The sequence below is a fragment of the Sminthopsis crassicaudata genome, chromosome 2, assembly GCF_048593235.1.
Source record: "Sminthopsis crassicaudata isolate SCR6 chromosome 2, ASM4859323v1, whole genome shotgun sequence".
Taxonomy (NCBI): domain Eukaryota; kingdom Metazoa; phylum Chordata; class Mammalia; order Dasyuromorphia; family Dasyuridae; genus Sminthopsis; species Sminthopsis crassicaudata.
The window spans coordinates 587,539,238-587,548,432 of record NC_133618.1 but is presented as its reverse complement, the minus strand read 5'-3'; positions in this window follow the sequence as shown (position 1 = coordinate 587,548,432).

The window sequence follows — 9,195 nt, the reverse complement described above, 5'->3', positions numbered from 1 at the left end:
TTTCACTTTGCATTGGTTCATGTAAGTCCATTATTTCTAGCATGACAGGATTCCATCAAAATCATATACCACAACTTTTTCAACCCCAGTTGGTGAGAATCCCCTTAATTTCAAGTTCTTTGCCACCACAAAATGAGCTGGTATAAATATTTTTTTTTTCCTATAGGTCCTTTTTAAAAAGAAATCTCCTTGGGATATGTACATAGTAGTGGCATTGTTGGGTCAAAAATTATGCATAGTTTTACAGTCATTTGGGCATAGTTTCAAATTGCTCTCCAGATGCTGTAGTGTCTCAGTTTTCCAATATCTCCTTCAAAACTTGTCATTTTCCTGTCATATTAGCCTATTTGATATGTGTGGGGTGGTACTTCAGAGTTGTTTTAATTTGCATTTCTTTAGTCATGATTTAGAGCTGTTTTATATGATTATAGATAGCTTTAATTACTTTATTTGAAAACTGCTTATTCATCTTTTGACCATTTATTAATTAGGGAAAAATCTATATTCTTATGGATTTGATTTCATTTTCTATATTTGAGGAATGAGACTTTTTTCAGACAAACTTAAAATAAAACTTTGCACTTATAATTATAACTGTATATTTCCTTCCATTCAATTTTCCCCATTTATCTTATTCTCTCTTTCCTTTCAACTTGTCCATCCTTGAAAGTGTTTTGCTTTTGACTACCATTTCTCCTAGTCTATTCCCTTCTTTCAACTTCTTCTTTTATCCCATTACCTTCCTATTTTCCTGTAGAGTAAAGTAGATGTCTACACCCAATTGAATGTGTATTATTCTCTTTTTGATACATTTCTAATGAGAGCAAGGTTCATATGTTAACATTTCAAAATGTTACTATTTGAAGAACAAAGTCTCTATTCTACCTTCTTGATGTTCTATGTACTAAAGTATGAGAGGATTTTTACTATCTTCTGGGAGACTATAATGTGGAGAGTGTAAATAGTAGATGTTCAAGGCTCTGTCTGCATGAACAAAATCAAAGAAACTTTTCAAATTATTCATTCTAAAGCATCCACTTTGACCTGGCATATCCAGATAATTGTGCAAAAATATGAACTGTTTTTGCATTTGAATCTTCTAATTAGTTGCCTCTATTGCTTTCTTTGCTTGGTATGTGGAAATATGACCTATCCACTTCTGAGATGGGCATCTGGAGATTGTATGATGACAACAATTGCATATCTTTGTCTTTTTTCCCCTAGTATTAACTGGGTTTTTTTTTTTATTTTTTTTTCCTTCCAGAATGATACCACTCCAAGCATCATTTTCTGGCAGTCAAGATATTTAGAATGTAATAAAATTTTAATTAATTGTATATTGTATTATAAATATTAAAAAAGAGAGAATCATATTAGAATTATAAATTTCTATTTTGTACCTCTTGCCTTTAAAACAGTATATAATAAATTCATTTTATTTTCAAAACTGTTCCATTCCTCTATGTACTTTTAAAATTTCTTTTGTTCATTTTAAACAAAGCTTCTGTGGTCCTCCTTTTTTGTTATCATTACTGCAAAATCCTCTCAAACCACACATTTCCCTAATTAGAAACTAGAAAAAGGAGAACATCCTTGTGATAAATAAGTGTAGTAAAAAAAATCCCAAAAGGGGAATGTTTATTTCTTCATCTTGAGTCTATCACTATTCTATAATAAGGTAACATACATTATTATAGGTATTATGGGGATATAGTTGGTCTTTGATCAGAGTTCTTAAATCTTTTAAAGTTGAGTCTGCTCCAGGGATGGAGTCAAGATGGCCCAGAGGACGCACACTTCTTTTTAATCTTCTCCCATGACCCTCACACTAATTATGAAATCCAGTCTCTGAATTAGCTCTGGACCAGCAGTAACATTTTAGAAAAAGAAACAGAACAATCTATTAGTTAACTCCCTAAGAAAAAATCCCCAAGATTGGATTTTACATGTAAATTCTACCAAGCATTTAAAGAATAATTAACTCTAATACTATATAAGCTATTTGGAAAAAAATAGGTAGTGAAGGACTCCTATCAAATTCCTTTTATGGCACAGACATTGTACTGATACCTAAACCAAATAGGACAAAAAAAGAGAAAGAAAATTATAGACCAATCTCCCTAATGAATATTGATGCAAAAATCTTAAATAAAATGTTAGCAAAGAGATTACAGAAAATCATTTCCAGGATAATATACCATGACCAAGAAAGATTTATACCAGGAATGCAGAGCTGGTTCAATATTAGGAAAACTATTAGAATAATTGACTATATCAATAATCAAATTAACAAAAAATAAATGATTATCTCAATAGATGCAGAAAAAAGTGTTGGATAAAATTCAATATCCAATGCTATTAAGAAAAAAAAAACACTAGAAAGTTGGAATAAATGGACTTTTCCTTAAAATAACCCTTAGTATCAATTTAAAGCCATCAGCAAGCATCATATGTAATAGGGACAAACTGGAACCATTCCCAATAAGATCAGGAGTGAAACAAGGTAGCCCACTATTACAATTATTATTTGATATTGTATTAGAAATGTTAGCTATGGAAACAAGAGATGAAAAAGAGATTTAGGGAATTAGAGTAGGTAATGAGGAAACCAAATTATCACTCTTGGGAGATGACATGATGGTATACTTAGAGAATCCTAAAGAATCTACTAAAAAGCTATTACAAATAATGCACAAGTTTAGCAAAGTTGCAGGATATAAAATAAATCCACATACCTCATCAGCATCACTAACAAACTCCAATAGCAAGAGATACTAGTTAAAGAGAAATACTAGTTAAAATAAATGTAGATTGCAAAGGTCCGGGCTAGCTCCTCTGAAGGGTTCAGAATAAGTCCTTGTCAGGATAAGCAAAAATCCTTGCCCCACATTGTGGACGCCAAAGTGTAATGTTCTGTTGTCTCCAGAAACTGCCGATTGCTCTCTGGGAGGGGACTGCTGTCTCAACTCAATCCCGCAGCCAGACTCTTCTTCCTGTAGAGAGCCATCCCAACTCTGACCTAGAGTAGACTCCCTCCTTGCTCAATGGAGTCTTCTTTTATCCTTCCAGAGAATGGGCATGTGAGAACACAAGGGCTTGTGGGAAAATTACTTCTACCAAATGAACTTGCTCCTTTTAAACATGTAAGCTCCTCCACAGAAGTTCAAAGGGGTAATACTCCCCTTAAAGGCCGGAATCAAAAGGTGTGGACTAGAGAAGTATTAAGTACCAACTTAGCACTTAGTAAGAACCTAACAGTAGATGGCATAAAATATTTGGGAATCTATCTGCCAAGGGAAAGTCAGGAACTATATGAGCAAAATTTAAAACAACACTTTCCACACAAATGAAGACAGATTTAACCAACTGGAAAAATATTAAGTGCTCTTAATTAGGTTGAGCAAATATAATAAAGATGACAATACTACATAAATTAATCTATTTATTTAGGGTTATAGCAATCAAAATCCAAAGAAACTATTTTACTGATCTAGAAAAACAATAACAGCACAATTCATCTGAAAGAACAAAAGGTCAAGAATTTAAAGTAAATTAATGAAAAAAAAATCAAATAAAGGTGTCCTAGCTGTACCAGATCTAAAAATATATTATATCAATGGTCATCAAAACCATTTGTTACTGGCTAAGAAATAGAGAAATTGGACAGTGGAACAGGTTAGGTTCACAGAACAAAATAGTCAGTGACCATAGCAATCTAGTGTTTGACAAACCCAAAGAGCCTTTGGGTTAATAATTCAGGATTTAACAAAGACTGCTGGGCATTGACTCACACGTAACAGTGTGTACAAAGATAAGTTCAAAATAGGTTCATGATCTAGAAATAAGGAATAATATAAACAAATTAGAAGAACATAGGATAATTTAACTCTAAGACCTGTGAAGGATAAAGGAATTTGTGACCAAATAAAAACTAGAGATCATCATTGATCACAAAATAGACAATTTTGATTATATTAAGCTAAAAAGTTTTTATACAAACAAAAATAATGTAGACAAGATTAAAAGGGAAGCAATAAACTGGGAAACCATTTTTATATTCAAGGTTCTGATAAAGGCTTCATTTCTAAAATATATAGAGAACTGACTTAAATTTATAAGAATTGCAGCCATTCTCCAATTGATAAATGGTCAAAGGATATGAATGGACAATTTTAAGATGAAGAAATTGAAATATTTGCAGTCATATAAAAAGGTTCTCCCAATCACTATTGATTAGATAAATGTAAATTAAAACAACTCTGAGATACCACTGCACACCTTTCAGATTGTCTAAGATAAAAGGAAAATATAATGATGGAAGGGATGTGGGACACTGATACATTGGTGGTTGAGTTGTGAGGTGATCCAATCATTCTGGAGAACAATTTGGAACTATGCTCAAAAAGTTATTAAACGGTGCATACCCTTTGATCCTGCAATGTTTCTACTGGGATTATATTCCAAAGAGATTATATTCCAAAGAGGGAAAGGGACCTACATGTGCAAAAATATTTTGGTAGCCTTTTTTGTAATGGTAAGAAAACTGGAAACTGAATGGATGCCGATCAATTGAAGAATGTCTGAATAAATTGTGGTATATGAATGTTATGGAATATTATTGTTCTTTAAGAAACAAGTATCAGGATGATTTCAGAGAGACCTGGATAGATTTACATTAACTGATGGTAAGTGAAATGAGCAGAACCAGGGACATTATACAATGATCAATTCTGATGGCCCTGGCTCTCTTCCACAATGACATGATTCAAACCAATTCCAATTGTTCAGTGATGAAGAGAGCCATGGGAACTGCGTGTGCACCACAACATAGCATTCTACCTCTTTCTCTTGTTATTTCATTGCATTTTGTTTTCTTTCTACCTATCATCTGCAGGCTGAGGGGAAGGTGGGGATAATTTGGAACAGAAGCCTTTGCAAGGGTCAACATTGAAAATTTTCCCATGTATATGTTTTGCAAATAAAAAAGCTCTGATAAAATAAAAAATAAAAACAAATCTTTCAAAATTGGTTTTCTTTATATTATCATCACCTTTATATATTCCTACTGGTTTAAAAGTTCTTTAACAGTCTTCTTATTAGCCATGCTCTTTCAGTGTCAGATGTTTCTTAGATTTTCTCCTTTGTTTTGAGGTCTTTCTCTTTTTCTGTCTCTTTCTGATGGACAAGGCGAATATGACTCGTTGCTACCTATCTGTTTCCTTCTTCATCTGTTTCCTTCTGTCTGTTAAAATACAAGAAAACCCTCTCTCCCAGGCAGTTCACTTATCTAATTTCCTTCTATTTACCACTTTCTAAATCTCTTCTCATCATCTAGAAATTACATTGGAGTTGTTTGCACACAAATACATGTATATATAAAGGTGATGATAATATAAAGAAAACCAATTTTGAAAGATTTGTTTTTATTTGTTTTTATTTTATTAGAGCTTTTTTATTTGTAAAACATATGCATGGGAAAATTTTCAATGTTGACCCTTGCAAAGCCTTCTGTTCCAAATTATCCCCAAGTTCCCCTCAGCCTGCAGATGGTAGGTAGAAAGAAAGCATAGCCCTGTTGGTTTAAAAGGCCTGTATTCTCCCCAAGTGTAATCCATTTTTGCAATCTGATTGCCTTTTGGCTGACTGATCAAGTAATCCTTTTCTTCCATGTGATTGCTTTTCAGCTGATAGATCACATCAGAGTCCTGACCTTCTAAAGGCTCTTTGGGTGTAACCTCAGTTACAATCATATCCCAAGTCTTTTTTGCCTGGGGCCTTGGACCTGGGCCCCTCATCCCGTTTCCCTGAATTAGTCTACACTCTGATGCCCAATGGGGTCCTCTGTTGCATTTTGGACATGGGATATTGGGTCTTGTTCTCCCACCCTGTCTTCTCACTCTATCTCCATAACTACACTGAGCTCTTAGATGTCCAATTTTTCCACATTGGAAACATCGATGAATTTCTCTAGAAGTCCTTTGCCAAGAGGGACCCTGTCTTTCCATGTTCATCATAGTCCGGGTGTAAAAAGCATTTGTTCCCACTGTAGCACATCATCTTATGATCTCCTCTAAAGGAGCATCTTTGTCTAATCCCCATATAATTCTTTTGCAAATCTCATTGGCATTTTCCTTAGCCAGATGTGTGGTCATTATTTCTGTAGCTGCATTTTCTCCATTAGTTCTTTTGAAAGCAGTTTGCAAACATCCCACAAAATCTGCAAAAGGTTCATTGGGACCTTGCTCTATTTTAGTGAAAGCCTCTCCCCGATCTTTCTGTCCAGGGAGGAAACCCCAAGCTTTTATTGCAGCCTTAGCAATTTGCTCATACACACTCATGGGATAATTAATCTGTTGTGAATTCTCTCCATATTGACCTTCACCAGTAAATTGCTCAAAAATGAATTGTGTGTTAACTTCTGTTTCTATATTGCATCTAACTTGGATCTTACATAATTCATGAAACTCCACAAGCCACAATAAGTTTTGTCCAAGTTCTATACATGTCCTTGCTATGGATTTCCAATCATTCGGGGTTAGGACTTCATAAGACAAACCATCTAGTAACATTTTAACATAAGCTGATGTAGCCCCATAAAGGGTACAACCTTTTTTCAAATCTTTAATTTTATTCAAATCTAAAGATATATATCTTCTCCTTTTTTGACCTACAGAGTCAATATCTTCAATCACAGGATATGCATGTGTAAAATCACTTATGTCCTGTCCTTCTCTCTTAGCTTTAACCAATGCTTTTTCTAATCTTGTATTAGGCTGATTAACAGGTGATTCTGTTTGTATTTCTGCCTCTTCCCCTTCTCCTTCTTGCTCCACCCCTGAAGGGTTAATTGAGGGAGGAAATGGGAAATGCTCCTGTTGCTCAAAATTGTATTTAACTTCATTGTTATCTGATTCATCCTTTTCACCTAGTTTAATTGACACCTTCCCATTTTGCTCCTTCTTCTTTTCCTTTGGAATAACAAATTTTAAATCCATTTGAATTAAATTATAGGTATGAAGTGTATCTTTGGAAATTGAGTTTGGTTTGGAATTGTAGTGCTCACCTAATTGCTCTCCTATTAATTTCCACTCATCTGGATCCAATTCTTTTTCCAGAGAAAAACAAGGACATATGACCCACACAGTTTTTAAAAGTTCAGTAATCTCCTCCATAATTATAATCAATCCTTGGGTTTTCATAACCTTGATTACTTGATAATGCTCTCTAAACATTTTCCTTGAACAGAATGCATTTGCCCCATTTCACTAAAATTCTACTTTAGCTCTTTAATAAAGTTAAACAAAGTTTAACAAAAGTTTAACAAAGTTTCCTTTTTACTCACACTTCTGGGTCAGAGAGACTTTTCCACTGAAATCTGGATCAGAGGCTTTTCCACTGAGATCAGGATCTTGTCAGTCCCTGTTCAGGTGCCAAAATGTGAAGGTTCAAACTAGCTCCTCTGAAGGGTTCAGAATAAGTCCTTGTCAGGATAAGCAAAAGTCCTTGCCCCACATTGTGGATGCCAAAATGTAATGTTCTGATCATCTCTCAGTTGTAATCCTTCTCTGGGAGGTTTCTTTTCTCTGTCTCCAGAAACTGCCGATCGCTCTCTGGGAGGAGGTTTCTCTTCTCTATCAATCTTTTTCTCTGTCCTCTTCTTCCCCTCCAAAAGTATGGGACTGCTGGACTTGTGAATCCACAGGATGTCTTCTCCTTGACCCAATCCAGAACTCTTCCTCCAGGCCACAGTCCCAACTCTGGCCCAGACTCGACTCACTCCTTGCTCAATGGTGTCTTCTTTTATCCTCTCAGAGAATGGGCGTGTGAGAGTTCAAGGGCTTGTGGGAAAATCACTTCTACCAATGGACTTGCTCCTCTTAAACATGCAAGTACCTCCCCAGAAGTTCAAAGGGGTAGAACTCCCCTTAAAGACTGGAACTAGAGAATTGTTAAGTACCGACTTAGCACTTAGTAAGAACCTAACATCTATGGAATATTTCAAAGTGGATGTTCCATAAGCATCTCAAATTCAACATTTACAAAACATAATTCATTATCATTGGACCCAAACTCATCCTTTCCCCACTTACCTATTTCCATTGAGGATACCACCACTCTTATGTTCTTTCTGGTCTGGATTCTCTTCTGTTCTTAATTATTTACTCTCTCTCATACCAGATATCTAAAAATGGTCCAAATCATGATATTTCTAGGCCTTCCTTCCTCTCATACAGCCATCATTCTAGTTCAGTCCTATCACTTCTCAACTGAACCATTTCTATACTCTCTTAATGAGTCTCCATATTTTAATGTCGCCCTTCTTCAATCCATCCTTCATTTAGCTAACAAAGTGATTTTTTCCCCTAAAACATGGGTTTGATCATGCATGTTGCTGCCTTATAAAAAGTTTTCAATGGCTCTCTATGAATGCTAGCATCAAATATAATCTCATATAAATCATTTAAACATAGTCACAAACTTTCCTCAACTTTTGTATTATTACTTCCCATTATATAAACAGTGTACTGTCCCAATTGATTTTTTAATTGTTTCTTATTAAAAAATGCTCTACTTTTTAATTTCCATAACTTTATACTGGTTGTATAAACTACCATACTTGGAAGTCATTCTCTCCTTAACTGATTTCTAAAATTGATGGTTTTCTGCAACACATCTCAAGCTCTATTTCTTTAAGAAGACTTCCATGAACCACACTCCCAACTAATAGTGCCTCCCACTTATCTCACCAAATTATGTCTATTTTATATATACTTATACATTGATTCTCTGGATAAATAGTGAACTCCTGGAAGGATGGGACTGTTTGACTTGTGTCTCTATATCCCTAATGCCTTGCTCAATATGTAAAACAAAGTGGATACTTAATGATAATGTATGAAATAAAAACTCAAAATAAAACATTAAAAACTAACCAATAATGTAGCAAATGTTTTTTGTCAATTAAGACTCTTAAAGGGGAAATAATAATGGCTGTATCATGCAAAGAGTTGTTGTCAGGATAAAATGAAACAGTGTATATAACAAACTATACACATAATAACTGTTATTATTATGTAGTATGCTGGATTTAAGAATAATGTTATCCCTATATATGCCTTGATTCACAGAGAACATCCCTTTGGACAAATGTTATCTCAATCTCTGAACATTGAATAGGATTTAAACTGAAATCCA